This window comes from Symphalangus syndactylus, chromosome 10, assembly GCF_028878055.3.
Source record: "Symphalangus syndactylus isolate Jambi chromosome 10, NHGRI_mSymSyn1-v2.1_pri, whole genome shotgun sequence".
Classification (NCBI taxonomy): domain Eukaryota; kingdom Metazoa; phylum Chordata; class Mammalia; order Primates; family Hylobatidae; genus Symphalangus; species Symphalangus syndactylus.
In genome coordinates this window covers 131,604,528-131,631,433 of record NC_072432.2, presented here as the reverse complement: position 1 = coordinate 131,631,433, position 26,906 = coordinate 131,604,528, and the positions used below count along the sequence as shown (strand labels likewise).

The window sequence follows — 26,906 nt, the reverse complement described above, 5'->3', positions numbered from 1 at the left end:
GGCTGTGAGTGCTGAGATCACGCCACTGCACTCTAGCCTGGGTGACAGAGCAGACCCCATCTCAGAAAGAAAAGAAAAAACAGAAGAGAAGAGAAAGAAGACAGGAGAGGAGAGGAGGGGAAAGGAGGGGAGGGGAGGGGAACATGCTGGCCGGGCGCAGTGGCTCACTCCTGTAATCCCAGCACTTTGGGAGGCCGAAGTGGGAGGATTGTCTGAGCTCAGGAGTTCGAGACCAGCCTGGGCAACACGGTGAAACCCCGTCTCTACTAAAATACAAAACAATTAGGCGTGGCGACGTATACCTGTAGTCCCAGCTACTCGGGAGGCTGAGGCAGAAGAATTGCTTGAACCCAGAAGGTTGAGGTTGCAGTGACCCGAGATTGTACCACTGCACTCCAGCCTGGGTGATAGAGTGTGACTCTCTCACCCCTCTCCCCGTCCACCCCCCTCCCCAAAAAGAGAACATGCTAAGTGAAAGAAGCCAGAGAAAAAAGGCAACACATTGTATTATTCCATTTAATGAAATATCCAAAATAAATCCACAGAAATGAAGAGCAGCTGAGGGGTTGCTGGGGCTAGGGAACGGCGGGGAAATCAGGAATGACTGCTTCGGTCGGGCGCAGTGGCTCACGCTTGTAATTCCAGCACTTTGGGAGGCCGAGGCGGGCGGATCACGAGGTCAAGAGATCGAGACCACGGTGAAACCCTGTCTCTATTAAAAATACAAAAAATTAGCCGGGCGTGGTGGCGGGAGCCTGTAGTCCCAGCTACTCGGAGAGGCTGAGGCAGGAGAATGGCGTGAACCCGGGAGGCAGAGCTTGCAGTGAGCCGAGACTGCGCCACTGCACTCCAGCCTGGGCGACAGAGCGAGACTCCGTCTCAAAAAAAATAAAAATAAATAAATAAATAAATAAATAAAGGAATGACTGCTTCAAGTGTACAGAGTTTTCAGGTGATGAAATCTTCTAGAATTAGATAATAGTGATGGTTGCACAACATTATGAAAATACCAAAAGCCACTGAACTGTACACTTTAAAATTGTTAAAATGGTGAATTATATATTATATGACAATTTTTTTAAAGAATTCTATATCCATTGAAAATATTCTTCAAGAATGAGAGGGAAATAAAGGTGTTCTCAAGTGAAAAATCAAGAGAATTTGTCATTAGTAGACCTGTTGTAAAATAAATACTAAAGAAAATTCTTCAAACGGAAGAAAGAGGATACCTGAAAGAAATTTAGAACATCAAGAATGAAGACAGACGAACAAAAATGATAAAAATCTGGTTAAATATAATAGACTATTTTTATCTTAAATTCTTTATAATATGTATATGTTGGGGCTCAGAAAACAACACCTCAAAAGTATGGCGCTTTGGTATGCTGAACACTTTGAACTAAAATAGAAAGGATTTAGAAGCTACCTCAGAATAAGGCCTTTCTGGCCTCGTCTGTCTCTATCCGCCTAGAGACTTCTGGAGTCTCTATCCCCCTAGAGACTTCTGGAGTCTCTATCCCCCTAGAGACTTCTGGAGTCTCTATCCCCCTAGAGACTTCTGGAGTCTCTATCCCCCTAGAGACTTCCCCTAGAATTTCCTTATCTGACTAAGGGAACTTCTTTCCAAAAGAAATGCAATTGTCTTAAGATCCCCTTCCTAGGAATCTCATCAAATAATCAGAAAAGATTAACCACCAGAGAAGAATCAAGACTAAAGTCAGATGACTCTTCATCTAGTCCTCTGAGGCAGTGCCAAGAGATAACCTGGGAGACTTTATCTACCAGGTTAAGTTTCACCCCTCACCTTCCGGTAAGTTGCTGGCGTCATTTAGTTTCCTAGGAGAATCATTTACAAGATAATATCTGACCCTCCTGGGCCCATTCATTTCGCCTAAAAATCATTAACAACCCCTATATTTTCCCTATCTCCCTCTTCCCTATGAAGCGGATATATAAGCCTCAATCATCTGGCCCTTCTTTGGGTCTCATATTTAATATTGTACCCATGTTTTTGTATGTTAATAAATTTATATGCCTTTTTCTCCTATTAATCTGTGTATTGTCAGTCATTTTAGCAAATCTTTTTTTTTTTTTTTTTGAGATGGAGTCTCACTCTGTCACCCAGACTGGAATGCAGTCGGGCAATCCTGGCTCACTGCAACCTCTGCCTCCCGGGTTCAAGCAATCCTCCTGTCTCAGCCTCCCGAGCAGCTGGGATTACAGGTGCATGCCGCCACACTCAGCTCATTTTTTGTATTGTAGTCAAGACAGGGTTTCCACGTGTTGCTCAGGCTGGTCTTGAACTCCTGAGCTCAGGCAATCCACCCACCTTAGCCTCCCAAAGTGCTAGGATTACAGGCGTGAGCCACCGCACCCAGCCTTTAGCAAATCTTTAGAGAGAACAAAAGGGAAGCTTTCCCTCTCCCCTACATATGACAATTGAAAGCAAAAATTATATCATGAGACCTTAAAAGCACAGGCAACCAAAGCAAAAATGGACATGGGATCACATCAAGCTAAAAAGTTTCTGCACAGCAAAGGAAACAGTGAAGAGAAAAGGAAACTAAGTGAAGAAACAACCCACAGAATGAGAGAAAATATTTGTGAACTACCCATCTGAAAAAGAATTAATAACCAGAATATATAAGGAGCTCAAATAACTCCACTGGAGAAAAACAATCCAATTTTAGAATGAGCTAAAGATATGAATAGACACTTCTCAAATGTATGACCAACCTCACTCTGTCACCCAGGCTGGAGTGCAGTGTTGCAATCTCAGCTCATTGCAACCTCCACCTCCCAGGTTCAAGAGATTCTCAGTCACCTGAGTAGCTGGGATTACAGGCACCCGCCACCACACCCGGCTAAGTTTTGTATTTTGAGTAGAGACAGGGTTTCCTCATGTTGGCCAGACTGGTCTCTAACTCCTGGCCTCAAGTGATCCACCTCCCTCAGACTCTCAAAATGCTGGGATTACAGACGGGAGCCGCTGCACCCAGCCTGACATGGTATTTCAAATAATGAACTTAAAATTATGTGGAATTAACAAAGATAAAATCTCGAAAATATAATGTTAAATGTAAAAGCTACCTGTAAAAATGACACTAGTTATACAAGTTTGAAAACATGCAAAACACTGTTACATATTGTTAGACATCTACAAATGCTTTAATAATATAAATACATGCCTGGAAAAGAGAAACCCGAATTCAATCGTTGTCTCAGGGTGCAGTACACAAGGGGATTTCCATCGTATCTGTAACTTCTTTTCTTTTTAAGAAAAATGAAGTGGTGGCCGGGCGCGGTGGCTCACGCTTGTAATCCCAGCACTTTGGGAGGCCGAGGCGGGCGGATCACGAGGTCAGGAGATCGAGACCACGGTGAAACCCCGTTTCTACTAAAAAATACAAAAAAATTAGCCGGGCGTGGTGGTGGGCGCCTGTAGTCCCAGCTACTCGGAGAGGCTGAGGCAGGAGAATGGCGTGAACCCGGCAGGCGGAGCTTGCAGTGAGCCGAGATTGCGCCACTGCACTCCAGCCTGGGCGACAGAGCGAGACTCCGTCTCAAAAAAAAAAAAAAGAAAAAGAAAAAAAAGAAAAATGAAGTAAGCAAGGCAAAATACTGGAATTTAGTAGAGATGAATGGTGGATTCATGGACCTTCATGATGTTATTCTTTGCATTCTTCTTGGTATTTTTAACATTTCATAGTCAAAATAATAATTGCCTCTGTATACAAAAATATGTCATAGCGGTTAAGAGCACTAACCATGAGCTGGGGAGCTGGAAAGCCTGGGTTTTTCTCCCATTTCTACTGCTCATTATCTGTGGGCTTTAGCAAATTACCTAACTTCTCTGAGCCTGTTTGCTTTTCTGTAAAATAAGGATAGCAACAGCACTTTCCTTATATTTTTATGAAGATTATATGAGTTAAAATGCAAGATGCTTAGTATTATATAATGCTGGGCACATAGCAAATACAAGTTTTAGGAATTTTTCTTAATTAATTTTTTTCTTTTCTTTTATTTATTTATTTATTTATTGAGATATGGTCTCCCTCTGTCACCCAGGCTGGAGTGGAGTGACACAATCATAGCTCACTGCAGCCTGGACCTCCTGGGCTCAAGCAATCCTCCCACCTCAGCCTCTGAGTAGCTGGGACTACAGAAGCCTGCCACCGCACCCAGCTAATTTTTTAATTTTTTTGCAGAAAGGAGTCTCACTGTGTTGCCCAGGCTGGTCTGGAACTTCTGGCCTCAAACGATCCTCCCACCTCAGCCTCCCACAGTGCTGGGATTACAGGCATGAGCTACTTACTGCACCGAAACTCCACTTTCAACTCTGTGGTGGCTTCCCCAACACTGTCCCCATGTCTAATTGGGCACCCCATCCTGAGTTTTTACCTTGCTTAAGTGTGTAGCTTTCTTTCTTTTTTCTTTTTTTTTTTTTTGATACGGGGTCTCACTCTGTCGTCCAGGTTGGAGTGCAGTGGCGTGATCTTGGCTCACCACAACCTCCGTCCCCCGGGTTAAGCGTTTCTCCTACCTCAGCCTCCCGAGCAGCTGGGATTACAGGCACCCACCACGCCTAGCTAATTTTTTTGTGTTTTTAGTAGAAACAGGGTTTCACCATGTTTGTCAGGCTGGTCTCAAACTCCTGACCTCAGGTAATCCACCCCCCCTCAGCCTCCCAAAGTGCTGGGATTACAGGTGTGAGCCGCTGCACCTGTTCCTTGACTATACTATTTTCTAATTTACCTTTGTATTCCAAATGTCTGGCAATGGTAGGAATATGACTCATTATTAACAAACAAACAAATGAACAGGTGAATATCCCTTCTTTCCCCCAACAAACCTACCTTGTGTTCTTTCTCCCCTTCCTCCCTCTTCCCAAGGACCCAGTACTCTAATAGACTGGCTTAAGTACCTCTAGTCATGGAAGATATACTTAGCAACACTATTCTTGTATAATAAAAGAAAAGCTTCTGTAGAAGTCTCTCTTGAAACAAAAGAAAGAGTCACTAAGGGTGAAATCTTAGATCCTAAGGCACACCCCCCACTCCGCAGCTATTATCTCTCTCTGCTTAGTGCAGGACCATCTCAACAAATGAGAAACACTGGAAGATAACGTGGGAACAGAGTTCTCAGGGAAAACGCCGCGAGTGTTCTCTTGAAAAATTGTATGTGAGACATTTTTAAAAACACAAATCATATTCTGAATGAGTAAAAGAATGTTTTTAATTTACTGGAGAAACTGGCTTGTTAAATCCTATTGTGAATTCTTTCTTAAAACCAAAGTAAGGAATTCTTTTGTTAAGTAAATATTCAAGCCCTTCCCTGCCAAAGAGCTTTTGCAATCTTTGCTGTAATGATGCTGATGTTTTCTGTGTTTATATGTCAAATGCCTGGAGCTTAATTGTTAATGGGTAAATAAGAGACGCCGCTAGGTCCTTGCCAAGAGAGGCCCAATAGCTGAGGTTGGGAGAACAATGGCTCCACAGGACTCCCCCAGAGAGGGAAGAGGGGAGAGGACAGTTAGGGAAAGAGTGGCTCTATTCTCTTGTAGATGTGGCTCTTGGAGGAGCCAAGGAAGAGACCAACCTGGGGGTGAGAACGCAGGCGCATGTGCTGGAGTGGAACTGAGCCTGAACAAAGGTATCGGGCACAGCTCTGGCTTTGCTTCATTTCTCCTTCTTGCCAGTAGATCAGGAAATCCTGCTGCTCTCCAGAAAACCATCAGAAGCATATGTTGCTTTTGGAATCACCACCCACCAGTGGACAGAAGAAAGCTGGGGTCACAGGCTAATTTCCCCAGGCAGGTGGCCTGGGTTGAATTCCACGCCCGCCACTGTAGGCTAATCTGCCCCACTTTAGGCATGTTGTTTAACCTCTGTCCTTGGAGTCCTATGCAGCAAAATGGGGATGAGAATGCCTACCCCATAAAGGGTTTTGTAAAAATGAATTAATATTGTAGAAAAATGCTTAGAACCATGTCTGATGCATAGTACATGCTATGTATGTTAAATATTTAACTGATCGTTAAGGCCAGGCACATTGGCAAAGTAACCTTAAATCCAAAACAGCAGACCAATTGTAAGGAAAGGGCTAACTGGAAATTTTTGTAAGTCTGTTTGCTGAAGAAGCCTTTTCCAGATTTTTTTTTTTTTTTTTTTTTTTTTTGAGACAGTCTCACTCTGTCACCCAGGCTGGAGTGCAGTTGTGCGATCTTGGCTCACTGCACCTCTGCCTCCTGGGTTCAAACGATTCTACTGCCTCAGCTTCCTGAGTAGCTGGGATTACAGGCACACACCACCACGCTGGGCTAATTTTTGTATTTTTAGTAGAAACGGGGGTTTCACCATTGGTCAGGCTGGTCTCGAACTCCTGACCTCAGGTGATCCACCATCCTCAGCCTCCCAAAGTGCTGAGATTATAGGCGTGAGCCACCGCACCTGGCGCCTTTTCCAGATTTGAAGTTGCAGGGAGAGCTGAGGATACTCACAGGGCAAGGACTTGAGGCAGAGAGACGAAGACTCGGGTCTGCTAAAGCAAGGTCGTTCCCTCTGGATTCTTGTTCTTCAGATGGATAGAATGAGGTCAAAGAGAAAGCTCTCACCCAAGTAGGAAGAAAAAAATGCTCTCAAGGATTGCCAGACTCTAAAAGTTTCAGAGTTGAAAAGGGTATTTCAAGCTATAAGCAGCCAGCCAAAAGCTAGGTACAGGGTGTCTCAGTTCTTGGCATTGCTGGGCCAGCATCTATACTTAGGGAAAATCCACATGGAAGGACCCCTTCTCATCTCTCCAGGAAAACACTCAGCTCAATGACAGCTGGGACCAGAGCAGGGGCCTAGCAAGCAAGTCCTTGTCTGGGTCTCTGGTGCCGGAGTCAAAGGAGGTCCTGAACCAGCCTTGGGATTCCAGCAGGGACTTTATCCCATGTTCAGGAGGGGAATCTACAGGTCTCCCTCAAAGACCCTCAGGACCCTCTGTGGGCAGCCCCTCCACCATCTCCTCGCTGCTGTTCAAATTCTCACTTTTATTTGTGTGCCACTTTTAATTTGTCAAAGCACTGTCACATCTACTAGCTCACCTGATCTGTGCCACCACATCTTCAGAGGATACAGAAAGGTGCTATTAGGACATCTGACAGCCAAGGAAGCAGAGACTCAAATGGTTAATGTCAAGCCCAGGACCACAGAGCTACTAGCAGAGACTACACCTATGCCTCTGACTTCACATCACACTCTGCCACACTCCCTCTCCTGTGTGAGGGCTCCCCCAGGACAAGAGGAAAGACAGGAGCTATTCTAGGCAAAGTAACCTTAAATATGAAAGCAGAAGATGAATTGCAAGGAAGTGCAGCTCCAGGACGTGTTCTCCTATCTTCCCATCAGACCTCAGCCAGCAGCCATGGACACAGGCCTGTCTTTCCTCTGCGCTGCTTCCCCACCCTGGTTCCCGTTCTAGGGTAGGTCCCTCCCAGACCATTATGGCTGGGACGTGCAGCATCTTTTTTCTCTGCTTCTCCAGTAACAGCTGGTTCCGCTCAACTCCCAAAGATGATTTTCAAGAACCCCAACACTTCTATCTGCCTGGGCTGCCAGAAAGAGAAAAGGCACCCTCAGAGACACTGAAGACCACCCTCCAGAAGCCGCCACCACTTTCTATCATGTGACTCGCTCTGGGTGCTCCTTGACTAGTGAAAGGGGCTGGCTCAAATGGCACAGACATTGAAGATCTTCCTGAAGAAGACAGGAAGAGATGCTCAGGTCAGGGAGGGAATGAGACCCCTGGGGAAGGGACTCCTCCCAGCTGAGGAGTTGATTAGAAGCAATCCTGGAGTCGGCAGGAGCCTTAGAGACGGCCTGAGCCAGCCTAGTCCAGGAAGCTGGCTGAGGCGCTTGGGAGCAAGAGACTAAAACCAGCCAAGTTTGGGACAGAAGGGAAGGAAAGGGTTGAGCAGCGAACAGAAAAACAAAGAACAGGCAGTTCCAAAGAGCCAAGAACGCCGCCGGTGAGAGCATCCACCAAGGCTGCTGTGGGGGTGCCTGACGCCACGGGCACAGCCACTTCTACACGTCACGGTGAGCGTGAGCCCATGCGTGTGAGCGTCCCTGCTGAGTCATCCCGTGTGTGTAATGATTGTGTCAGTTGTGAGTCACCAATTGTGTGTCAGTCGGGGTGGGGGTGTGTGTGTGTGCTCAGTGCACAAGCACGTGAGGGCTGCCAGTGCCCAGAGTGACAGTGGAATGTGAATGAGAGCCAGAGAACCCGAGGAGCTCAGAGCACTCCCAGGGGGAAGCTGTGTTTAAAGGGCACCATGCTTCATTCACACCATACATCACACACCACATTTCTGAACACGTTCCAGAGAAAGCCATCTGTGCCCGCTTCCTGCTGAAACCCCCTATGGAGCAGCAGTGCTGAATTCTTCAGGCTCGCGGGGTTGTTATCAGAGTCAGAGTCAGAATCAGAGATGGCCACGATCTTAGAATCCTGCATTTCAAGCCCTTCGGTTTGCAGAGGGAGGAACTGTGGCAGAGAAAGCTGACACAATGGTCCCAGAGTCACAGAGCTAGCTGGTAGAAAAGCCAGGTGTGGACCCAAGTGTCTGTCCAGACTTCCCTGCCCAGGACTCGGCATGTCAGCACAGAGTGGGTCCTTTTTCCTTTTTTCAGCAGGGATGTGATGACATCACTTCTTTTAACTAAAATGCACCCAGATCTTCCCATGAAATGAAACCCTGATGTCGCGTCCTAAAGGCTGGATTTGATGAATAGCCCAAAAGGCAAAGTTGGGGCATCTCTGCCCAGACAGTTCTAGACTGAGAGTCATTTGACCTATTTTCTAAGAGCCTTGCCCCACCCAGGTCAGGAGGAGTCCACAGGGAGACCCATTCTTAGGTCTCTAGGTCCAAGATTGGCCAGGCACTTTGGCAGCCTTGATGCTGTGTGATTCAGAAGCTGCTTATGAGATGTTTGCGGATGTCTCACGCAGGACTCCTGACTCGTCATCCTGCCACCTTCCTGGTGGCCATTTCACAGCTCAATTCCTCCTGCCCCACAACAATGAAAAAATAAATGAAAGTAGGGGATTTATTTTAGCAGTTTTCAAATTGAGTATCTCAAAGGGTTTAATAGGTAAAGAGCCTAACCCTATTAACTAGTAAGTTGAGGTTTGGGGATTATCTATCAGTTTCAATTACCCATTCCATTCATTCTTCTCAGATGGCTCAGAGTTGACCTGAACTTCAAAGGGATCACTTCAACCACTGGATTTATTGTTCCTATTTCATATTAATTAAGTAGTTACTATATACACAGCACTGTTGAGGCCATTCAATAGGCACAGACACTGCCCTACATCCCTGGAGAGCAGAGATTTATTATCTCATTTATCAGAACTTCAAAGCCCTTTCGCTCCAATTACAGCTTGTCACTGACCATGGAGGTGGCCGAGGTGCTCAGGGCACATGAGGCAGGGAGAATGGGAGGGGCAGAGAAATCACTGCTCCAGGCTAGATCTGGAGTGAGGCTGGTCTTACATTTGGGCCCAGGTTCTACATTCATAAATTGGTGTTTTTCCCAACAGGGTACTGCTAAAAACATGCCCTGGAAAGGGAGGTAAAAGGATGCTTTCTCAGCCGAGCGCGGTGGCTCACACCTGTAATCCCAGCACTTTGGGAGGCTGAGGGGGGTGGATGACCTGAGATCAGGAGTTCGAGACCAGCCTGACCAACATGGTGAAACCTCGTCTCTACTAAAAATACAAAAATTAGTCGGGTGTGGTGGCGTGCACACCTGTAATCCCAGCTACTCAGGAGGCTGAAGGAGGAGAATCGCTTGAACCCAGGAGGCGGAAGTTGCAGTGAGCTGAGATCGCACCACTGCACTCTAGCCTGATTTTTTGAGACTCTGTCTCAAAAAAAAAAGGACGCTTTCTCGTGTGGCAGACTGACAGACAGATTAAGGGTTGATATAGTAAGTGTCTTTCATATGTGACACATGGGCCAAAAGAGGAGAATCACCAAATGTTTCCTTGAATATAAAAAAAATATATTTGCAAGGGTGGTTATGTCAGCATTATGTGTAATTGCAGAAAGCTATAAAGGACCTGAAAAATCCATTGATAGGACATCAGTTAAGTAAATCAATCATGGTACAACCATACACTGGAAGACAAGCAACTATGAAGAAGGAGTTAGATCTACCTACACTGACCCAAAAAGAGGCACGGGATTATTAGGTTTAAAAAAAGGACAAGAGACTGGGCACAGTGGCTCACTCCTATAATCCCTGCAGAGGAAGAGGATCACTTGAGCCCAGGAGGTCGAGGCTGCAGTGAGCTATGATTGTGTCACTGCACTCCAGCCTAGGTGACAGAACCAGATGAAAGAAAGAGAGAGAAAGAAAAGAAAGAGAAAGAAAGAGAGAGAGAGGGAAAGAAGGAAGGAAGGAAGGAAGGAAGGAAGGAAGGAAGGAAGGAAGGAAGGAAGGAAGGAAGGAGAAGAGAAGGGAAAGGAAGGGAAGGGAAGGAAAGGGAAAGGAAGAAGGAAGGAAGGAAGGAAAGAAGGAAGGAAGAAAGGAAGGAAGGAAGAAAGAAAGGAAGGAAAGAAAGGTTGGGCTCGGTGGCTCACGCCTGTAATCCCAGCACTTTGGGAGGCCGAGGCAGGCGGATCACCTGAGGTCAGGAGTCTGAGACCAGCCTGACCAACATGGAGAAACCCTGTCTCTACTAAAAATACAAAATTAGCTGGGTGTGGTGGCGCATGCCTGTAATCCCAGCTACTCGGGAGGCTGAGGCAGGAGAATCACTTGAACCTGGGAGGCGAAGGTTTTGTGGTGAGCCGAGATCACGCTACTGCACGCCAGCATGCCAGCCTGGGTGACAGAGTGGGACTCCGTCAAAAAAAAAAAAAAAAAAAAGAAAGAAAGAAAAGAAAGAAAGAAAGAGAAAAGAAAGAGCAAGGAACAGAATATGATCTTATTTTGCATTTAAAAATTAAAAGAGGTATCCTATAAGTAAATATGTATGTTTATATATTTGCATATGTAAAAAAGAAAATAGGAAAATGTATACAAGTGGGAAAATGTGTAGTATATAAAAAATGTAGAGGGATACACATGAAGCTTGTTATAATGTTTACTTCAGAGGGTGGGGTTAAAATGGGTAAGAAAATTAATATTTTGTATACATGTTTTGCCTTATCCATATGTTACAAAAGCTTATATGGATAAGTCAAAACATATTTAAGGTTTATACATACAAACTTTATACTTTATAAAGTTTATATTTATAAATATAAACTTATATTAAATATATTGATAAACTTATAAACATATATATAACTTAAGATAAAATGTATTACAAAAATAAAGAATAGACAAAATGGGCTTGTAGATGCTGCCTGGCCACACTCATCCTTGGCGCTTGCCCCCATGGAGGCCTCATCTACTGTGACACTTGGAGAGCTGGCAGCCATCACTCAAGAAATCAGGACACATTTGGCCTCTGCTGCAGCATCAGGGAACAAAACAAGGACTAAGGCTGTCAGTTCTCAAGAAAAATACTGATGTGCGTAAACATATGTGACATAAATTTATTCAGTGACTTTGAGATATCTTACTCTAAACAGATAAAATTAATTAAAACTGGTGCAAATTTCTGGCAACAGTATTCCAACTCCCCATTATTTATTGAAGGCATTGAAAATTGGAACACATCACAGATCCTTAAGTCATTCTCTGAATCAGGAGGAGAAAAGGGGAAGGCAGAGAGCACTCACTGTGTTCGCCAGGCACTGGGCTGAGTGTTGCACCTACATTATCCCACCTGCTGCTTGCAATAACCTTGCAAGGTAGGAGTAAAAGGAACACACACATACACAAACACACTGACACACACACTCACACACATGATCACACACATACACTCACACTCAAGCATGCACTAGAAAATACAGAACAAAGCAAGCATTGGCAACTAATAGAAGTATAGTACTGGCTAAGCACAGTGGCTCACATCTACAATCCTGGAGCTTTAGGCTCGGAGTTCGAGACCAGCCTGGGCAACGTAGAAGATGCCATCTCTACAAAATATTTTTAAAATAAAAATCTTTTATTTTTCTTCAGATGGGGTCTTGCTCTGTCACCCAGGCTGGAGCCCAGTGGTGCGATCTCAGCTCACTGCAACCTCCACCTCCCAGGCTCAAGTGATTCTCATGCCTCAGCCTCCCAAGTAGCTGAGATTACAGGTGTGAGGCACCACGCCCAGCTAATTTTATATTTTTAGTAGAGACGGGGTTTTGCCACGTTGGCCAGGCTAGTCTCAAACTCCTGACCTCAAGTGATCTGCCCACCTTGGCCTCCCAAAGTGCTGGGATTACAGGCGTGAGCCACCACCCCTAAATAAAAATCATTTTTAAAAAGAGGTATAGTGCCTCAGGGCTCAAGAAAGCAATACCCCTATTGCTGTATGGTAAACAGCAGGCAAGGCTACTGATCAGACCAGGGTAGTAGTAATTCCAGGGTTCTTTGCACAATTAGCCAGGAGACTGGCTAGCTCAGCACTGCCTGGGTTCGCTTTATCCTTTTTACCGCTCTAAAGCTCTGAGAGGCGGGACCTAAGCCTAAAAGGAAGTGAAATGAGGCAAGACTCTCTTCACTGCAAGTGACTGAAAACTAACTCAATCCAGCAAGGCAGCAAATTATTTGGCTCTCATGACTAAAAATGTCCATGAGTAGTTGGCTTCTGGCTCAGTGGGATCGGGGTCAGCTAATATCAACCAAGACTCATTCTGTCCCTTGATTTCTTCTGCATTAGCTCCATTTTTCAAGCAGGCTGTTTTGAGAGAGCAGCAAAGATGGCCCCAGAAATTCCATGTTACTTGCTGCCTTGCAAGTAGCTATTCCAATGAAAAGAAAGCACCTCATTCCCAGCAGTTTCAGTAAAAGTGCAGGGATGACTGTCATGGGCCTAGCTTGGGTCACATGCCCATTTCTGAATTAACTACCATGCTGATCTGATTGCCCAGGGTGGGTCAGCCTTTCCCAAATCACATGGACTAGAAATGGGGTAGTGATCCTCCCATGAAAAAAAAAATGGAAGGATAGTGGCAAGGGAATATAGGAGGGATGCTGGACAAGCAGACCACAGATGACCATCACAATGTCACACAGAATCCTACCAATAAGAGGACAAGGATGGTGACTCACATCTTGAGTCTGTAATCCTCACGACTCAAGAGGCTAAGGAAAGAGAATTACTTGAGGCTAAGTGTTCGAGACCAGCCTGGGCAACATAGTGAGACTTCATCTCAATTAAAAATTAGCTGGGCATGGTGGTGGACTCCTGTAGTCCCAAGTACTTGGGAAGCTGGGGTTGGGGGGTCACTTGAGGCCAGGATGTCGAGGCTGCAGTGAGCTATGATTGCACCACTGCACTCCAGCCTGGGCAATAGGCCAAGACCAGAAAGAGAGAGAGAGAGAGAGAGAGAAAGAGAAAGAAGAGAGAGAAGAAGGAAAGAAGACAGAGGAAGGAAGGAAGGAAGGAAGGAAGGAAGGAAGGAAGGAAGGAAGGAAGGAAGGAAGGAAGGGAGGGAGGGAGGGAGGGAGGGAAACCCACCAACAAATTGTAAACTGTGAGAATGTGAGAAGCTGGTAGGCATTAGGGTTTTTTTTGTTTGTTTTTGTTTTTTGTTTTTTGTTTGAGACGGAGTCTCGCTCTGTCACCCAGGCTGGAGTGTATTGGCGCGATCTCAGCTCACTGCAACATTTGCCTCCCAGGTTCAAGCGATTCTCCAGCTTTGAGTAGCTGGGATTACAGGTGCATGCCACCACACCCAGCTAATTTTTGTATTTTTAGTAGAGACGGGGTTTCACCATGTTGGTCAGGCTGATCTCAAACTCCTGACCTCATGATCTGCCCGCCTTGGCCTCCCAAAGTGCTGGGATTACAGGCATGAGCCACCGCGCCCAGCCGGCATTAGTTTTTTATTTGTCATATCTTGGCCACCACAAGGCCCTTGGAAATTGTTCAACATGATAGAAGTTCACAAGACCCTGAGAACCCTCTTTTCCCATTGCCAAGGTTAAGGATTTAGGAAGGATGCCCGAGAACCCTGTGAAAACTCTTGTCAATAAATACTAGAACCATCAGTTCCTGACACCCCACATAGGATATGGGGAGTTCCAGTTGCCTAAAGAACTGCAACAGTAGAAGCTTCTCCATGCTAAAGAGGCTGGAAATGTCCTCCCAGGAGCCAAGGACACAGGTTTCAGCTCAAGCTCTGCCTCTAACAAGCCACATGACCTTGAGAACATGCTTAAGTGTTGGGGGTGGTCAGAGCTTTCATATGTAAAATAAAGAGGCTGGACAAAGCAACATGAAATGTAAAGTTGTCTCCAGCTTCAAAACTCTGATTCTAAGTCAGAGTCACGAGTTGGAAAAAGTTTATGGTTAAATAAACTTTTACCCATAGGTAAATGACTAAATAAATAAGTGAGAAAACGGTAGACTAAAAACAAACAAAACAAAACAAAAACCCACACCACACCCACCAGCCAAATCTGTGACAATTTGAGCAATAAATAAATGCTAATAGTAATGGATTATAACCCACTGATAAAATAACAGTCTACAAGTTCATACTGATATCCATCCATCCATTTATGCATACATGAGAAGGTCAAGGAAAAGCTCTCCTTACAGTAAAATGTTAACTAGTAAATTAACAAGGAATAATGATGTTAGAAAATCATCAGTGGATATTTAAACTGGTGGTTAAAAGTTTGATGAGGAACAGGATATTTACAAACTCTTAAGGCATCTCCCCATAAATTACTTACTAATTACAAAGAGGAAACATAATAACTTTACAGTGTTGAAACCTGAAGGCTACTACCTTAACCAGTGATCAAAAGTTAATGTCCGCTGGCTGGGGGCGGTGGCTGACGTCTGTAATCCCAACACTTTGGGAGGCCAAGGCTGGTGGATCACCTGAGGTCAGGAGTTCGAGACCAGCCTGGCCAACATGGCGAAACCCCGTCTCTACTAAAAATACAAAAAATTAGCCAGGCGTGGTGGCAGGAGCCTGTAATCCCAGCTACTTGGGAGGCTGAGGAAGGAGAAACGCTTGAACACGGGAGATGGAGGTTGCAGTGAGCCAAGATTGCTCCATTGCACCCCAGCCTGGGCAATAAGAGTGAAACTCCATCTAAAAAAAAAAAAAAAAAAAAGTTAACGTCCCCAGTGTTGAAATAGGCCAACCTCATGTGTATCTTTGATACAGTGTTCTGAGAAGGTCACAGCATCTCCCCAGTGTCCTGCCCAAAACCCATAACCTGAATTTAATAACAAGAAATGTTACTTAATAATTGACCTGTACTATTTTAAAATGTCAAGGTATAATTTGAACTTTTTTGCCACACGCACACAAAAAGCCAAGGTCATAAAACAGAAAGAAAGTTAAGGATTTGCCCAATTTAAAAGAAACTGAAGAGACAATAACAACTAAATGCAATGTGTGATCCTGGATTAAATCCTGAATTGAGGAAAAAAATAGTTGTCAAGGATATTACTGAGTGTAATTGATGAAACTGAATATGGATGATGACGTGAGCATGCATAGCAACCTGCCTGGAGCTACAGTGTGGGTAGTCCAGGGACACCAAGCCCCCAAGCTCCAGCTAAAGCGTTCATTCCCAAGCCTGGGGACTGAGGCATCCAGCCCTCTAAAGCTGCATGGTCCCAGGAATTCTTTCATCTTTTGCTTCCCTCTTCAAGCTTTCTGATTCGTTCATTGGCATAGTCTGCTGGGAGAGGCAGCAGGAATGTCTGGAAGATTCTCCAGAGCCCCAACAGTCTGCCACCTTCACCTCTCACATCTACTTCAGCTCCAGTTCCTTCCCTGTCCCCACGGGGAGAGTCCATCCTAAACAAGGAGTTGGTGACCTGATGTCCCTGAGGAGCTCAGGAGGCCCTGATGCAGTGTGAGTTCAGGTCCCACTGGTATCCAGAGGGAACTTCCAACTGTGGCATCCCTTACACAGAAATACTTTCTGTAAACCACTCCTCCTTGCTTCCTCCCAGCCTGACTCAGTGCCCAACCCCAGCTCCAGCATATATCTCATCAGGAGGGAGCACTCGCCCAGTTGAAAGCAGCACATCTGCCCGAGAGAAAAAAGCAAAGTCACCAATATGAGCCAAGTCACTGAGATGGAGGAAAAAATCTCTAGGCCACAGTCAGGATTCTAGTTCTCGTTTTTATTTATTTATTTTTATTTTTATATTTTTTTGAGGCAGTTGCCCAGGCTGGAGTGCAATGGTGCAATCTTGGCTCACTGCAACCTCCGCCTCCCAGATTCAAGCGATTCTCCTGCCTCAGCCTCCTGAGTAGCTGGTACTACAGGCGTGTGCCACCATACCCGGCTAATTTTTTGTATTTTTAGTAGAAACAAGGTTTCACCATGTTAGCCAGGCTGGTCTCGATCTCCTGACCTCAGGTTATCCGCCTGCCTTGGCCTCCCAAAGTGCTGAGATTATAGGCATGAGCCACCACGCCCGGCCTATTTTTTATCTTTTTAAGAAATGGAAATCTGGCTACATTGCTCAGGCTCGACTTGAACTCCTGGCCTTATGTGGTCCTCCCCACTAAGCCTTCCAAGTAGCTGGGACAACAAGTGCATGCCACCACTCACAAACTAACTCTTATAACCACTTACTGAGGATCAGCCATGTTGTAGGCATCGTGCTGTAAGTTTTACACACGTTTTCTTTCATCCTAATGATGCCCATGTTACAACAGAGGAACTCGAAGCCTCAGAGAGATTTAAATACTTCTCCATATCTCCCACAAGATTTTAAAATAAAATCCAAATGAATTCACAATCTAACTGTATTTTTTTTTCAATGAAGAAATGTAGAATATTTGTATAACTGCAGGAACTGGAGACCTGCACAGGCCAGACTCTGTACTAGAAGATATTAAAAACACACATTTGGTTATATAAAATGTGAAATATGGTAAAAGACACCTTAAACAAAACTAAAAGACAAAAGACTGAAAGAAACATAAGAATTGTAGCCCATAACATAAGAATTGATAGCCCTAATATACAAAGATTGCCTACAAATTGATTAGAAAAAGACAATCAGAAAAAGAGGGGCCATGTACAGTGGCTCATACCTGTAATCCCAGTACTTTGGGAGGCCAAGGCAGGAGGATAGCTTGAGTCTAGGAGTTCAAGACCAGCCTGGGCAACATAGTGAGACCCCCATTTCTACATAAATTGTTAAGGATTAGCCAAGTGTGGTGGCATGTACCTATAGTTCCAGTCACTCAAGAGACTGAGGTGGGAGGATCACTTGAACCCAGGAGTTCAAGTCTGCAGTGAGTTATGATCACACCACTGCACCCCAGCCTGGGCAACAGAACAAGACCCTGTCTCTAAAAAAAAATAAATTAAGTTAAATGTAAATTTAAAATAAGTTATGGTACAACTATACTATGGAATATCATGCAGTTATCAAAAATATTAACGAATGCATGCCAACATATTGACCTAGACTGTAGATTTCCACACTATATTCTTTTTTTTTTTTTTTTTTTTTTTTTTTTTGAGACGGAGTCTTGCTCTTTCGCCCAGGCTGGAGTGCAGTGGCACAATCTCGGCTCACTGCAAGCTCCGCGTCCCGGGTTCACGCCATTCTCCTGCCTCAGCCTCTCCGAGTAGCTGGGACTACAGGCGCCCGCCACCATGCCCGGCTAATTTTTTTTGTATTTTTTAGTAGAGACGGGGTTTCACCGTGGCCTCGATCTCCTGACCTTGTGATCCGCCCGCCTCGGCCTCCCAAAGTGCTGGGATTACAAGCGTGAGCCACCGCGCCCGGCCTCCACACTATATTCTTAAACTTTAAAAAAGTGCATAGGGCTGGATGCGGTGGCTCACGCCTGTAATCCCAGAACTTTGGGAGGCCAAGGCATGCAGATCACCTGAGGTCAGGAGTTCAAGACCAGCCTGAGCAACATGGTGAAACCTCATCTCTACTAAAAATACAAAAAAAAAAAAATTAACCAGGCGTGGCCGGGCACGGTGTCTCACACCTGTAATCCAGCACTTTGGGAGGCTGAGGCAGGCAGATCACAAGGTCAGGAGATTGAGATCATCCTGGCCAACATGGTGAAAACGCGTCTCTACTAAAAATACAAAAATTAGCTGGGCATGGTGGCGTGCACCTGTAGTCTCAGCTACTTGGGAGGCTGAGGCAGGAGAATCCCTTGAATTCAGTAGGCAGAGGTTGCAGTGAGCCAAGATTGCACCACAGCACTCCAGCCTGGGTGACAGAGTGAGACTCCATCTCCAAAAAATTAATTAATTAATTAAAATTTAAACATTTAAAAAATTAAAAAGTGGTGGGCGTGGTGGCTCATGCCTGTAATCCCAGCACTTTGGGAGGCCGAGGTGGGTGGATCACGAGGTCAGGGGATTAAGACCATCCTGGCTAACGTTGCGAAACCCCGTCACTATTAAAAATACAAAAAAATTAGCTGGGCGTGGTGGTGGGCACCTGTAGTCCCAGCTACCTGGGAGGCTGAGGCAGGAGAATGGCGTGAACCCGGGAGGCAGATCTTGCAGTGAGCTGAGATCGCACCACTGCACTCCAACCTGGGCGACAGAGTGAGACTCCGTCTCAACAACAACAACAACAAAATTAAAAAGTGCATATATAGTATGATTCAATTTTGTTAAAACACATTTAAAGAAACAAAAACCCGGCCGGGCACAATGGCTCACGCCTGTAATCCCAGCACTTTGGAGGCCGAGGTGGGCGGATCACGAGGTCAGGAGATCCAGACCATCCTGGCAAACATGGTGAAATCCCATCTCTACTAAAAATACAAAAAAAAAAAAAATTAGCTGGGCATGGTGGCGGGTGCCTGTAGTCCCAGCTACTCAGGAGGCTGATGCAAGAGAATGGCGTGAACCCGTGGGGCAGAGCTTGCAGTGAGCCAAGATCCCGCTACTGCACTCCAGCCTGGGAGACAGCGAGACTCCATCTCAAAAAAAAAAAAAAAAAAAAAAAAAAAAAAAGAAAGAAAAAGAAAAAAAAGAAACAAAAACCCATATATGCATACATATGTTTGCTTCTGTTTCCCTTATCACACATTGAGTAGTGGAAATATGCAAGCAAACTTAGTACTGGTTACTTAGTAGACATAAGAGAGGCAAAGAGTAGCAAGAATGATTGTTCAATTTATTTTTGTATCCCTATTTAATTTAATTTGTTAGAAAAGAGCAGGTAACTTTTGTAACTTTCACAATTTTAAAAAATCAAGGAACTTCCAGGCTGGGAGCAGTGACTCATGCCTGTAATCCCAGCACTTTGGGAGGACCAGGCGGGTGCGTCACTTGAGCTCAGGAGTTTGAGACCAGCCTGGGCAACATGACGAAACCTGGACTCTACTAAAAATACAAAAATTAGCCAGATATGGTGAACTATAATCCCAGCTACTCAGGAGGCTGAGGTGGGAGGATCACCTGAGCCCAGGAGGTAGAGGCTGCAGTGAGCCCTGATTGTACCACTGCACTCCAGCCTGGGCAACCAGAGTGAGACCCTGTCTCAAAAATAAACAAATATCTCACTGTTATACTGAAACTTACTTTATTTAACAAATAAATATAAGTAAATAAATAAATAATAAATTAATTAACTTCTTCAAATTCAAGGATCACTATATACAGTTGTTGAGGTTCAGCACTGTATAAACGATCCGGGGTGGAAGGTATGTGTAGCACTCACATCTTCACATCATACACATCAGGGAATGAAGGAATATTGGAGACACCAGCCAAAGTTCTGAAGCTGCAGGGGAGAGTCCTCCCCTACTTAAAACCCACACCATACAATGGATCACACACACACTCAGAAGAGCCTGCACGTACATTGCTGACACTCTCATATGCACCACTGTGCCTCTCCCAGCCACACTTCAGGTGACCCTGCACCCTTGGAGACCCAATTCTTTATCCTTCCCCGCTTTGAACCTGGTATAACCCCTTTACTTAATGGAGGAATTCGGGTTAAGGCAAAGGTACAAGCTGCCAGGGGCATATATAGCCTGGCATTGGAGGGCAGGGGTGGGCAGGGAGCATGAGCGATGAGAGTGTGGCACATGTGTGCCCTCAGCCAGGAAGACTGCAGTGCAGATGTTCCGGAAAGCTCTCTGCTGGGCACAGCCAGGATAAGGCTGCCACACACAGTTGTTCAAGCTATGCAGTAATATACTAAATTTAACACAATTTTACCTGAGCAAGGGGCATTGTTTTCCAATTTGCACAGAGATGCCATATGGGCAGACAGAAGCCCCACTAGTAATTGACAGAGACAGAATCCAACCCCAGGCCCTGCTTCATTATCAGCTGTATGACTTTGGAGATAAAAATAGGATCATGGATGTTACAGCACTTTTTGAAAAGTCGTAAATATAAGGTATCGTTATAAACAGTTCTCCAGTTCTCCAGCCAGCAGACTGGCTGGAGATGATCTAATCTGTTCCCAGTCTATAGGCGTATGAGAATACAGGCCACTGGGAGAGACTCACATCTGTGGTTTCTTCAAAAACACTGCAGCCCACAGTGATCTCTCATTCTTCCATTTCTATCACATTTAGGTCTGTACCAGGCATTTAGAAATCAGTGTGTGTTACAAGCTCAATAATCTTTCTTTGAGTGGGTAAGATTTATATGTGTGGGATGTGTGTGTGTACATATATGTGTCCTCAGTAATATCTGAAACTCCCAGAAGACAGACATTGTCCTTCTTTGCATTTCCTGTAGCCCTGTAGCACCTTACAGGTATTCATCAACTGTTTTCCCAGGTATCCTTTATGTATGTATGTATGTATGTATGTATGTATGTATGTATTTTGAGACAGAGTCTCACTCTGTCACCCAGGCTGGAGCGCAGTGGTGCAATCTCAACTCACTGCAACCTCTAACTCCTGGGTTCAAGCAACCCTCCCACCACAGCCTCCTAAGTAGCTGGGACTGCAAGCACATGCCACCACGCCCGGCTAATATTTCTATTTTTAGTAGAGATGGAGTTTCGCCATGTTGGCCAGACTGGTCTCGAACTCCCGACCTCAGGTGATCCACCTGCCTCGGCCTCCCAAAATGCTGGGATTACAGGTGTGAGCCACTGTGCCCAGCCTCCCAGGTATCTTAATTGTGTTAAGATATCACTGCCCGTTTAGTCTAGATTTAAACAAATGAAAGCTCTTCTAATAGAGATGAAATTAAATAACATATAGATGATGCCTAGACAGTACTTGGTCTATGATAGATGCTTATAAATATTTCTTTCCCTTTACTTATGATGCAGAGCAAATAACATTCATTCAACAACATTCATTCAAGGCCTTTTTTTTTTTTTTTTGAGATGGAGCTTCGCAATTGTTGCCCAGGCTGGAGTGCAATGGCGCTATCTCGGCTCACCGCAACCTCTGCCTCCTGTGTTCAAGCGATTCTCCTGTCTCAGCTTCCCGAGTAGCTGGGATTACAGGCATGCGCCACCACGCTTGGCTAATTTCGTATTTTTAGTAGAGACGGGGTTTCTCCATGTTGGTCAGGCTGGTCTCAAACTCCCGACCTCAGGTAATTCGCCCGCCTCAGCCTCCCAAAGTGCTGGGATTACAGGCATGAGCCACCGTGCCCAGCCAAGGCCATTTGTTAAGTATCAAGCAATGTGCTGCGTATTGGGAATAAAATGGTACGTAAAAAAGTCTTTTCTCAAGTTCTGTCGGTCATCTGGCCAGAAAAAATGGCCTTGATGGTGAACTCCCATGTTATGTGAAGTTGTAAACAGGCACTTTTGGATGGAGCATAACGAAGGGATAATTGGATGTAGTCATGATTTTCTAGGGTTAGAAGGGGGTAGGAAATGGCAGTTTGGAAGGTGATGTTTGAACAGGGTCTTGAAGGATAACTAGGAGTTCACAGAGATGAAAAACAACAAGAGCATCATAACTAGAAGAAGCAGAATAAGAGAAGCCACTCTCAATTTTTAAAGTTAGTTTGAAAATAACCACCTTCTTGAACAGAACTATGACTCATGCAATGCCAGGGAAATGACCCCAAATCAAAATCAGCTGATTGGAAGAGAGAACAGCACTTCAGACTCAGGCCCTCCATCCACCATCCCACCCCTAGGTCTCTTCCAGGCCTGACACTAGCCTTTACCAACTTGTAGTTTAAAGGCGTTTGTGGCTGTTTAGTTTTGTTTTAACGGAGTCTTGCTGTCACCCAGGCTGGAGTACGGTGGTGCAATCTCAGCTCACTGCAACCTCTGCCTCCTGGGTTCAAGCGATTCTCCTGCCTCAGCCTCGCGGGTAGCTGGGATTACAGGCACCTGCCACCATGCCAGGCTAATTTTTGTATTTTTAGCAGAGACGGGGTTTCACCATGTTGGGCAGGCTGATCTCGAACTCCTGACCTCAGGTGATCTGCCCACCTTGGCCTCCCAAAGTGCTGGGATTACAGGCGTGAGCCACAGCACCCAGCCGTAAAGGGGTTTGTGGCTTTTTAAAGTTTGCAAGTTATTATTTTCCTTTATCTAGAAAAGAACTGTTTTTAAAGCCAAAGACTAAAAGTTACAAGCAGCCCCAGGTATTTATTTTAAAACTGAGAATTTCCCCAAGGCCTGAAATTTGGTGTCTGGGTTCCAGACCTGGGGGTAATTGTTGGGCTCCCCTCTCAGACCTGCCCTCCCACCCTGCACCATCTGTTCAGCAGGGCACAGCTTCCCAAAGGTCTGCCCAGTCCTCTCCTGGTAACCCTACCTGGGGAGAAAAGCCACTCCTATGACCCACCAGATCAAAGATAGAGCCCAAAGTGTTTACAGTATCAGCTTTCGCTCCCCAGAGGGAAGGGCTGTATCTTTCTTTATGGCTACAAAACCAACGGTGGCTTTGTGAATGACCGGCCCTGTTGGCACCTCCAGACACAGGAGCCCAGCTGCTGCCCCAGCCCAGGGAGGGAGGGAGGCTGTGGACAGGGCACCCAGCCCGAGAACAAAGCTATCAGCCCCATCTCTGCAGGGTACCAGCTTCGCCCTCACACCTGCCAGGCGGGGGCCTTTTCTTTCTCAGTTAACTTCTTTGTCTGCCTGGTTCAGCACTAGGCACACTGGAGACTCTCCGGGTTTGTGGTTTATCGGCAGCCCAGTTTTGTGACAAGACCTTGAGATCTGGCCTCAGGAGATCTGGGTCATACTCTTCCTCCACCTATGACCAGGTGCCTGTCTGAGCCTCAGTTTCCCCATCTTTTTTTTTTTTTTTAGACGGAGTCTCGCTCTGTTGCCCAGGCTGGAGTGCAGTGGCACGATCTCGGCTCACTGCAAGCTCCGCCTCCTGGGTTCACGCCATTCTTCTGCCTCAGCCTCCTGAGTAGCTGGGACTACAGGCGCCCACCACCACACCTGGCTAATTTTTTGCATTTTTAGTAGAGATGGGGTTTCAACGTGTTAGCCAGGATGGTCTCCATCTCCTGACCTTGTGATCTGTCCACCTTGGCCTCCCAAAGTGCTGGGATTACAGGCGTGAGCCACCACACCCGGCCAGTTTCCCCATCTTTAAATGATGGTGATCATCATGTCTGACCTGGCTGCCTTTCAAGATTGGTCACTCATGTAAAAGGGCAGCATCGTGGGGCAGCAGAGGCAGCACAGAGTGGAGGCTGAGAGCTCAGCTCGAGCTTACCATCCAGGGTGTTATTTCCTAGTTATGTGACCCCAGGCAAGTTATGTAACCTTTCTGATGCCTCAGTGTTCCTCATCTGTAAAATGGGATTATAAGAGTTCCTGCTTCACAGGGTCATTAGGAGGATTAAATGAGATCATGTTTATAAAGAGCTTAGGGCAGCATCTGGCACATAATACAGCTTAGCCAGCATCTACTCTGTGGAAGGTGTGAGGGGGGGGGGTGGTTTACAGAGATCAAAGGCACCGAGCTCACAGCATGGTGACTGCGAAGAGAATCAAATGAAATAACAATTGCAAAGGCAAATCAGGTCATTAACCCCGCATACACACCCCACTTCAAACATCGTGTGTCTGTGTGTGTGTGTGTGTGTATGTCTGTGTCTCCACTGCATGTTGTGATACCTGCCTCCCTCTCCAGCCCCTCAGTCTTACCCTCCAGCCACACTGGACTCCTTTCTTGTCCTGGAACCTATCAAACTCTTTCCTGTCTCCAAGCCTCCGCAGTCCTCTCTGCTTGAACTGTGGCTCCTGCAGAGAAAGCATCAGAATCTCTGGGGAACTGATTGGAAATGCACATTCTCCAGCCCCGCCCAGAACTCCTGAATCAGAAACCCTGGGGTGGGCCAAGCAAGCCGTGCTTTCTGGGGCACAGGTGATTCTGATGTGTGCTGAAGTTTAAGAACCACTGGCCGAGAACATTCTTAGGTCTGCTCTTCGTTTGCCCGGCCCCTCCCTCGCGGGGGAATTCCTTCTTATTCCTCTCTGAAGAGTGGCTGCTGCCAAAAAACGTTTGTGAGATGGCCTGGGTTTTCTCTGTTGATTTATCATTTAGTTTGGAAGAAATCAGAAGTCTCTTTAAGAAGCCAGTTTGAAACATCCACCCCATGGGAACAGTTCTGGATGAAGTCAGAAGATCCGGAGGCAGCGCAGTAACACACGTAGGTTTTCTGGCCATATGGACATTTCAGAGAAAACAACGCAGAGAGGGCTGGAGCAGGTGAACTGGCTTAAGTAGAGAGAAACTAAGTCATTTGGGGATATTTAGCACCTAATGTCAAGGCAGAAATGTCAAAGATGTAATTAACAGTTATATGCTAATCTCAATCGTAGCTAAGTACAGACTTAAACATAAGCCTGTATATAACAAAATAACCTCAGGAGAACCAAAGAAAATCGAGAAAGTTGCTGCTAAAAACAGTTCTGTTAGTGATACCTAGGAAAGTTTTTTTTTTTTCCTTTTAACATGTCATTGTGGTTTACAAATTAAAGTTGAGGCCGGTCACAGTGGCTCACGTCTGTAATCCCAGCACTTTTGGAGGCCAAGGTGGGCGAATCACAAGGTCAGGAGTTCAAGACCAGTCTGGCCAACATGGTGAAACCCCATCTCTACTAAAAACACAAAAAATTAGCTGGACGTGGTGGTGGGCGCCTGTAGTCTCAGCTACTAGGGAGGCTGAGGAAGGAGAATCGCTTGAACCTGGGAGGCAGAGGTTGCAGTGAGCCAAGATCATGCCACTGCACTCCAGCCTGGGCGACAGTGTGAGACTCCATCTCAAAACAAACAAATGAAACAAATGAAAATTGAAACTTCACCCATTTACGGCTATTGCCTAAAGAATTTGTAAATGCATGGGTCATTGCAAGCATATTGCTGACATGTCTCAGTCTGCGTTACCCTGGTGGACATCACCACACTCACCTGACAGGCAGCAGCTTCCTTCCAGTAAAAGCAAAGAATCTGAAAGGAACGGAAAAGGCTCCACACAGTGCCATTTTATAGAAGGAAATGTAACAAGGTCACAGACCAGGAGGACAGCAGCCCAGGCCGGCTGGGTATGGAGGAAGGCCCAGGATGCTGCTGGGCATGAACAGACCTCCTCATACAGTGTGCCTCTGAAGAAATAATGCAATTGTGTGGGGCCAGAGGAGCCACAAATAGAACAAAGGGAGGAAAGGAAAAATCAATATGCAGTAAAGAGGAGGAAGGGAGCCCGGCGCAATGTCTGAATCTTGCTGGCAAGAAAAGGAAACAGGTGGTCTAAGCAGGCAACCCTTCACCCCACATTGTAATGCCGGGGCATAGACGTGTTCCATAGATCACTCACTGAGAAGTCTTCACAAAAACACTCCAAGGCAGACACTACTATCCATCTTCCACACATTGGGGGATTGAGAGTCAGAAGGATTATACAGCTTGTTCAAATTATAAATAAAATCACTGAGATTTGAGCCCAGGGTCCCGAGCTCTTTCTAAGCCACCATAGCTGCCTGGTCTATAAGGCAACTCCCCGAATATGAGCTGCAGCGAACTTGGGGGCAGATAGGACCACTTTACCTGTGTTATGGAGTTGGCTTCCCCAGGATGATCCACCTGGGAAACAGCCTCTGGGGAAACCTGACTCCCTCCCCCCGCTGCCCTGCACAAACTGATGTTATCTCTGCAAGCAGTCAGAGGGAGAGCTGCAAGTGGCCTTCACCGGGGCCTCGGGAAAGGGACACCTTTCTCAGCTCCCTGTTCCCAACTTTTCCTGGAGGATGTGTTATAGAGAAAAGGGATACTCAGAGAAGCAGGAAATGGCAACCTCGGAGCTCCCAGCACTGGAATCTGCATTCTTTCCTAGTCAGCCCCTTCCGGGGGGGGGAAAAGTGGGGACTCCCTTTTACTGCTCCACACCCTGAACCTCTGGGACCCAGTAGTGCCCCCCTCCCTCCTTTCCACCCTGCAGCGTTTTTCACTGGAGAGTAAAACAGAACTCAATAAATCAAAGTGGTTTCCCCAGCAACCGTGGGAGAAGCAGGTTTACTTACGCCAGGTAAATAATGCATGAGCTCGGGCTGAGAAATACAGTGACCAAGTTCATGTTACTAACAGGTTCACTGAACCTCCAGGCTGGGCTTCTGAGCCGCAGTCTCAGGGGATAAGGTTGCAGTTCCCCGCCAGGCCCTCCTCGCCAAAGGAATCCTTTCTGTATTCAGGCTTTTTGTTTTTTGGGTATTTTTTTTCTTTTCCCTGGTCTCACTGTGCTATATCCTACTCCCTGAATCAGATTGCCTCTGCCTTCGACAGCCAAGAGACTAGGTACTCATTCTCTGAGAGGCTTCTCCTGCTTTAAAGACAGGGCATATATCGGGAGATGCTGGATTTTGCAAAG

The 26,906-nt window shown here is 45.9% G+C and overlaps 1 pseudogene; it reads left to right on the top strand.

The window, feature by feature from the left end:
• The first annotated feature begins 7,608 nt into the window (after positions 1-7,608).
• LOC129491530 (uncharacterized protein LINC03042-like) lies at positions 7,609-24,433 on the top strand (annotated as a pseudogene).
• The last annotated feature ends 2,473 nt before the right edge of the window (positions 24,434-26,906 follow it).